The sequence below is a fragment of the Anomalospiza imberbis genome, chromosome 6 (assembly GCF_031753505.1).
Source record: "Anomalospiza imberbis isolate Cuckoo-Finch-1a 21T00152 chromosome 6, ASM3175350v1, whole genome shotgun sequence".
In the NCBI taxonomy this organism is placed as follows: domain Eukaryota; kingdom Metazoa; phylum Chordata; class Aves; order Passeriformes; family Viduidae; genus Anomalospiza; species Anomalospiza imberbis.
The window spans coordinates 51,462,285-51,469,522 of record NC_089686.1 but is presented as its reverse complement, the minus strand read 5'-3'; the positions used below and the strand labels follow the sequence as shown (position 1 = coordinate 51,469,522).

The 7,238-nt window shown below is 35.3% G+C and overlaps 1 long non-coding RNA gene across 1 annotated transcript; it reads left to right on the top strand.

The window, feature by feature from the left end:
* The first annotated feature begins 1,330 nt into the window (after positions 1-1,330).
* LOC137476677 (uncharacterized) lies at positions 1,331-6,976 on the top strand. Its single transcript, XR_011000523.1, has 3 exons — positions 1,331-1,798; positions 1,980-2,334; positions 6,830-6,976. It is a non-coding gene; the product is annotated as an uncharacterized lncRNA (long non-coding RNA).
* Positions 6,977-7,238: the final 262 nt, after the last annotated feature.

Genomic DNA, 7,238 nt, shown 5'->3' with positions numbered 1-7,238 from the left:
GCTCATTCTTTTACTGGTTAATTAAATATGTTATAGCTTCTAGTTTCAGATATTAATAAAAGCTTGCCAAATAATCTGTTAGGTACACAGAGATGGGGTAGGCTTTGCCTGGTGTCTTGCCCTATGGTTCTGACACCCACAAGGGTCTGAGAAAGACCACATGACTCTCATGAGAGGATTAAAACATCATGAATAGAAAATCTTAATCAAAAGCTAATGTAAAATCTGTATTTTTCTTTTTTCTTTTAAAATTTTTTTAATACTGGCAGTAATCTGGATTAAAAGAGCTGTAGGCCCCTCCCTTATTTATTGCTTTGTTGATTTATTTATTTTGAACTTGTAGTATTTTCTTGTGCCTAGTTAAAGGTTTTACAAAGGTGTTTGTGAAAAAGTTATTTCTTCTTTTTCTTGAAATGTCATTTTGATAATATTAAAGAGAAAAAATATATCCTTTATTGATTTATCAACAGGAGACTTTACTCCAGTCAAAAATTTTTAAGACAAAAATTTTATTCAGAAGCAAAATGTAAAATAAATTCAGGATTTTAGCTATTTTTTAATGTTTTCTGAACATCTTCCAGAGAACAAAAAGATTTCTACATACCATTAGGCTTATCTCATTTTTTGTGTTAGTTATCACATTTTTTCCCCTGGTACATTTCAGAGAATCAAGAACTGTAATAACTTTATCATATTACAGTTAAAATTTTCTTTGATAGTAGGATAATAAGAGTATTAATATTGTCAGAGACTTAAATATGGAAATAGGGTATTTATCACATTTCATGTAAATTGCAAAACGTAGGCTATTGAGTGAGATTAGAAGTTATCTCATGATAAAAGCACTCTATCAGAAAAGAACATTCTCTTAAGTAGTTTTTTTCTTCATGTAAGTATTTTGTACTATTGTTTTCTAATAAGTCATCTGTCATTCAAATAGAAAAGTCCTAGATCTGGGAAATGAGGGGCTAGGATGGAACCACAGGGCTTAAGGATGTTCAAATGACACTTGAGACTAACTCTGAGGTGCATCAGAGGCAATGGAGCAGAGGAAATTTTGCAGGATGCCAGCTGAAAACCTGCTCCTTGTTTTCTGTGGGAATGCAGGTTGTGTGCTCTCAGCTTAATCCAATGTTCTCAATTTTCTTGCAGCCTGGATCCTTCTTTGAGCTCACTGATGTCTCCCTGTGTCTGGAATGACAACACTCTCATGGTCTCCAGAGACTGAAGCCCCCTTTGCCAGAGGTAAGCCATGTTGTCATTGCTCAGGGCAGCAGCTCAGCGTGGGGAGCAGGTGCTTGCTGAGGGATGACCCCAAATTTTGGCACTCTGATCCCTGTCCTGTAGGAGTTGAGCCGATGGGAGGCAGTTTCCTGTGCTCACTTGCAGTAGCCGTTTGCAATAGTAGAATGAGTCTCTTTTATAAAGTTGGGCAACTTGATGGTATTCCAAGAGTTGAAGGCTTGTTAATCCCCCAACACTTCCAGGGGTTGCTTCTTCTCTGTTGTCTGCTGTGGAGTAACTGAGCTCTGGCCTTCTTGCCTGGAAATGTTTAGCTAAGCTTTCCTCCTTTGGTGCATTTTAACTCCCTCTGAGCCTCTTTGTGCAGCTTTTTTGAGAAAAGTAGACTTTGAGGAATCGCTGCAAATCAGCTCTCCAGGGGAATTGCAAGAATAGCCAGAAATCATTGCTTTTGTTATCCCTGTTTTGGCAGCACTGCTGAAGGATGTCCTCACATGATGGCAGTTAGAAGCAAAAGTTCATTTTTTTTGGATGCTCAAGATCAACAGCTTCCCAGGTTTATTGAAGTATTTTGAAATCCTCTGAAAATGTGTTGTATACCATTTGCTTTGAAGGAAGAATCTGTTATAATTTTTTACTGTCTGGTGTAAAACCATTCCATCTCTGAATGCGCCCTGTGGTTCTGTAGCTAAAAAGCTGAAGTATTGTTTTTGATTGTGTGTTTTTTGTTTTTGCAGATCCGCTGTCCAAACCAGCATGCTGTGTTATGCCAATCCAGTGCCTTGTCAGTGTGGCAGACAGCTGTAGTTAGAATACAAGGCTTTTTGTTACACCCACTTCCTCATCTCTCAGATTTTATTCCACTTCTTTGAGCAGTGGACACATTCCTGCCAGTCTAGGTGTTTTAATTTGGGCACAGTCTATATAAAACTGAACAGATATCTGAAAGCAGTGAAGAGAAGACCATAAAATGAACCATGTGCTTAGCTTCATTTGAACCAAGCAAGGCTGTATTTTTTTTGTCCCCATTGCCACAAAAGTCACACATGACTTGGAGGTGTGTGACAAGAGGATCCAGCATGGGGAGAGGAGGTAAGGAGACTGGAATTGGACCTAATTTTCTTTGCTATGTATTTTTGAGGTGTGTTTTCAAGATTGGATGTTTCTTCATCTTCTACAGGTACCAGCACTCATTTCTCTAAAGTAAATGAAAGATTATATTTCCCAATAAATTAAAAAAAAATTAGAAAACCAGTAAAATCTCCTCAACAGAAAATATTTTTCAACTCTTGCCCCTAAAAGACAACTTGACATTTTTTCAATGGGCATGGGAAGCGCTAGTTTCCAAGAAATTCCTGGAAACACAGAGTGGTAGTTTCATCCAGTAGGCAGGCCAGGAATTCCACAGCACAAAACTTCACTGCCTAAAATAATCCATTAATCAGAAGATAAATTTAACAAATTAACCTGAAATACTGAACTGTAAAAAACCCTTTATTTTTGAAGACATTTAACAGTATTTTTTTTACATCAAGGTTATATAATAAATAAGATTAATTACATAATTTTTGGAAAAGTTGTCATGATTATGACATGATAATGATATTCATATACGATATCATGCCTTCAGATTGAGCCAATTCTTGCAGAAGGTTTGCCTGCATGAATGTCTCCAGTAGATCTATTTCCTCACCCCTGCTTAAACTGATGAAGAAATTCATGCTCTAAAGGATTTATTAATCCTACAAATAGCCCAACACACATTAGATTAAGTTTATAGGCTTTAAAGGTGTTGTGTTTTGAAAATCAAGCTTTTGTTTTAGGAGTCAGACTTTGCATGTGACAATTATCTGGTTTTCCTCCCACTCACTTGCACCTTGATGTCTTTCAATTGTGGTACCCTTCAGATGTAGAAAAATGTGTGAATGGTAATAACATTAAAAAGGTGGTAGGTGAAAAAATTGAGATTTGACGTTGACTTGAAGCTCATTGTCTTTAATTTCTCAGTAGTTCACTGTCATTGATGTACAGTCTCTTTTCTTATCATTCCTGCAATAGTTAATATTGATGGAGACATATTTATCCTGTATCATAATCTTCTCTTTCATTCTGAAGACTTTAAAATTGTCCAGTTGAAGACTTTAAAAGCTTTTGTTGGAGGAGTTTGTTACATGTACATCTGAAAAGAAAATTGAAAAAAGCACTGAAACTGAAATTTCAGAATTAAATGCATCATCTTGGATGATGCAACATAAATGGATCCCCTATCCAGGAGAACTTCTACATATGCATTTCTTTATATTCATATACATGGGTATAAAGTAACTATCACCCTAACTTAGAAATAACTGAATATACAACCACCAATTTTTCCACTTATGTGGAAAATGTGAGTAGGAGGAGGACATGCAAAGTCTCAGCAAGGAAAATGAAGATGTGTAGCCATAGGTGTTGGTCACTACTGCAAAAGCAGTGTCAAATTATACTGGATAATCAGTACTAGCAACTGAAAATGCCATAGCTCTCTAGATGTGTTACTGGCATCTAAACACTATCCACTTTTAGATCTCCCAGGAGTTTTATGAAAATGCATGAGAAAGTGTGCTTAAATGACACTCTTTTCAAAGAAAATATACTTGGGAGGCTGTGGGATTTTTTCAGTAATATATTCAGGAACAGCCACTTCATTAAGAACAGTTTTTAATATGTATGTTCTCAGTTATGGACAGTTTTTGCAATTCCCAAGCCATAGGCATCATGGAAGGTGGCTTTGTTTCTTGTTTTTGTTTTATTTACCAGTAGCATTTACACAGTGACTACCCACTCACTTTGTTTAGTTTCCTACAGAGGACTTGTGGAATTTCTGGAAATCAGTAGGAAAATGCATGGAAAGCAGCATGGGAAACTGGGAAGGCAATGGAAAATTTTCTAGGAAGCACTTAGCAAATTCTTGAAAGTTGGGACAGAGTTCCTAGAAAACAGAGGGAGATTTTCCAAAAATATACATGGGGGAAGATAGCTGCAGAGAAAGGGGAAATTTCCTGAAATACAAAGTGGTACAGCCTAGAAAGTGGAAGGTAGAAAAAGGAGGAGAGCAGCCAAAGTGAATACTTTCAACAACACACCTAACATTTCTAGGAAGTTGGCTGTGGATTCCCCAAAGGCACACAAGGAAGTCTTATAAAGCAAAGGGGGAATTCCCAAAAATCTTGTGTAAATTTATGGGCATGGGGAAAATTTTGGGAAGTATGGAATATGTGGAAAATTTCTAAGAAAGCTGAGGATATTCCTTGAAAGCTGTGGAGTGCACTCCTGCAAAGAATGAGGTAAATTTCTATGATTTGGGGTGTGGATGGGCACTCCTAGAAAGCAGAAGAAGAATTTTCCAGGGATTATGTGGGAATTTGATGGAAAACAGAGAGGAATTCCAGGCAATGACAGGTGGCATCTCATGATACTTTTCAAAGTGAAGCAGAAAACTTGTACCAAACTCTGCAAGCTGTTGATCCTAAGCCTTACAGCAAACATGCATGAAGACTGAAACATATTGAGTAGAAAATACTGCAACTACTACAGTTTTATTTGCAGATTGCTTCTCTGATAGTGAAAACATTTTTTGAACATATGATTGCAAGGTTCAGATTAGTTTATATTAATGGATAATCAATATAGTAAGATTTTTTAATAGTTTTCAATATAGTAAGTTTTTTAATAGTAGTTTTTATGATTATCTGTTTTTTGATGGAATTCATCAATTTGGAAGGAAACTACGAGGTGGAAGCCTTGGGATGATAACTGAAGTGAAACACAAGACTGTCAAAAAATAAGCCATTAAAGAAACTTCAGGAAAAGAGTAAGTATCTTGTAGATGTGTGATATTCTTTAAATAATTCCTAGCTTTCTTACTATCTGATGATTCTCCTCTTCCAATATCTGTTTGAGCATCATATCATATTAGATACAGAATTTATCTTTTCAGTTATGGAGACGTTTATTCTCATTTTCCAGGTAGTCCTTTGTGTCTCATTCATTGCCACTGCGGCAGAAACCTGAAGCAAAGTAAGTTTTGAAAACACTCAAAATCTACCGTCAAACTGTTCAATTCAGGGCTCTTATTCCTTCATGAAAGAATAACTGAGATTATATTTGCATATTAGATTGCAAAGTAATCAAATCTCTTCAAAGGATATGTGCAACTGAACAGTGTTTCTTAGGTATTTGAGTTTTTATCAATAAAGTAAGGTAAAAATAAGGAACAAAAAAAGTGTTCCATTCACAAATCAGTATGAATACCACAGCGAAAATTTTTGCCTAAAAATTTGTGGCTGAGCTGCCAAATAAAATTTCAGGACATAGTATAAATACTCCAGTAAGATATGTAAAACAATATTTGCTGTTAGCTGCATGTAAGATTTTTTTCTTGGGATATTGAATTGTTTGGAAGTCTCGTTTGATTGAAGTATTACAGTTTTAATTCCTAGTTTTTGAAAAATTACATTTAACTTTGTTTCAAGGGTTGGTAATCAGGCTTTCTAAAAGACATTTAAAAAGCATTAAATGGAAGAGGCTTTAAGCTAAATCCATACTTAGCCCTTGATTTAAAATCACTGTGTTTTTTAAAATATGCATTTTTAAAAATGCATATGTTTTGAAAGCTTGAGGGTTTGTTGTAGTAAACACAATACTGACAATATTTGTGTCTGGTCAATTGCCCTTTGCCTTCTGTCCATAAAATACTAAGTGCATTGGGGTTCTAGGTCATCACTACAGCTGGAGCATTGCAATTAATTATATATTGTCATTACACTAGAAGAAACTAAACTCACAGAAAACAAATTCATTACATTCTTCCTTTTATTAATATTAGCAAACATATCTTGTAATGGAGCCATGTGAGAATGGAGAACTTAAAAAAATGCTTTGTGGTAAAGGGCATTTTACAGAAAATGAGACAGGACACATCATTCAAAGCCTTGCTTCAGCAATAATGTTTCTGCACAAAAACCATAATTACATTCCTCTCTTTCTCCCATATGTTCATTGATTTTGAGTGTTCATGCATTTAGAAACAGTTACTGATTGATATTTTATCTATTATTTATTTCACAGGATAAAAACAATCCAGTAAAGAAAAAGTAAGATATACTACGTGGATGCTTTTTTAGAACTTTATTTTTTTTTGCTATGCAATATGTGCTGCCATTTTCTTTTATTTCTCTTTCTGCACCAGCTGTGGAAAAAACTGTGTTATTATTTCGTAGCTTGCAACTGCTTTGCATTATAACTTTAACTTAGTTCAGTTGTTATATGCACAGTGTATTACAGGAAGTCAAAAAGCAGAAGTGGATTGCTCCTGATACTTCCTCCCAGCATATGTTACATTTAGGGTTCAGTGAACATTAGCATTTTCATCCACCACACAGAACTATTGCAGTTCTACACAGTCCACAACAGAATTAACCTACGTGGCCAAAATTTTAGATTTTGTAGATGATGCAGAATTTTGAATTCTTGAGTTTTTTTGCAAAGAAATTATTAACCTCTAACATAGCACTTTTAGGAACCCTTCCTTTACCTCTTTTTCCAGAGAGATATATGGCATTATGGAAAGGTGCCTGTTATAAGGCCTTGTTTCTTCTGGGCCCTCATCAAAAGGGCAACATCCCTTGACTGGTTTGGTATGTAAAAATGAATTTCAGGTATGAAAATATGGGCAAATTTGGTAAATAGACAAGATACACTCTACTTTTTTTTTGTTAGATGTTGTCAGATGATCTGATTTTAAAAGACCAAACCATTATGTACTTTTGCCTTTCTTACAGGATTGTGGTGAGGAATCATATTTCAAAATTTGAAATTCCTGTATGATTCCCTGGAAGTAGTGAGGAAGATGGTCTTTATTAGGCTACCACTACTTTAGAATAAAATGCATAGGAACTGCTCATAGGAATTAATCAAAAGATTTTAAAATGTTTCTGTCAGAGTATGTTCACTGT